Source organism: Buceros rhinoceros, unplaced genomic scaffold (genome assembly GCF_000710305.1).
Source record: "Buceros rhinoceros silvestris isolate BGI_N320 unplaced genomic scaffold, ASM71030v1 scaffold45230, whole genome shotgun sequence".
In the NCBI taxonomy this organism is placed as follows: domain Eukaryota; kingdom Metazoa; phylum Chordata; class Aves; order Bucerotiformes; family Bucerotidae; genus Buceros; species Buceros rhinoceros.
The window spans coordinates 1-344 of NW_010390971.1; the positions used below are offsets into that span (position 1 = coordinate 1).

General features: G+C 57.0%; 1 protein-coding gene across 3 annotated transcripts in view; it reads left to right on the forward strand.

The window, feature by feature from the left end:
* Nucleotides 1-186: 186 nt before the first annotated feature.
* The window catches only part of THOC7 (THO complex 7 homolog (Drosophila)), a 7,491-nt gene continuing 7,333 nt past the window's right edge, over nucleotides 187-344 (forward strand). Inside the window, exon 1 of one of the 3 annotated variants that reach the window (XM_010139697.1) lies at nucleotides 187-299. The gene's annotated coding sequence lies outside the window, so the exon portion shown is untranslated. Of the gene's footprint in view, nucleotides 306-344 lie in introns of all 3 variants that reach the window. The other 2 variants (XM_010139705.1, XM_010139713.1) reach the window with 2 other exon arrangements.

Sequence of the window (344 nt, forward strand, 5' to 3'; positions counted from 1 at the left end):
CAGGCCTGTCCGCCCGGGCCCCAGGGTCCCTCAGCCCCGCGCTCCGGCCCGAGGCCCTGGGGCGCCGCTGTTCGACAGATCCTCCCGGTTTAGCCCCGGCAATCGTCCCCTGAAGGCCTGGGGTGACACCCGCGCTCGGATCTGGGATGCGGCTGCCATTAAACAGGGCTTTTCCCCCCAGATGAAGTTATCCGCAAGCGACTTCTGATCGATGGCGATGGTGCTGGGGACGACAGGCGGATCAATTTGCTGGTGAAGAGTTTCATTAAGTGGTGTAATTCTGGATCTCAAGAGGAAGGGTATTCGTTTCCGTTTCGGTTTTTGTTTTTTTTTTTTTTTTTTTT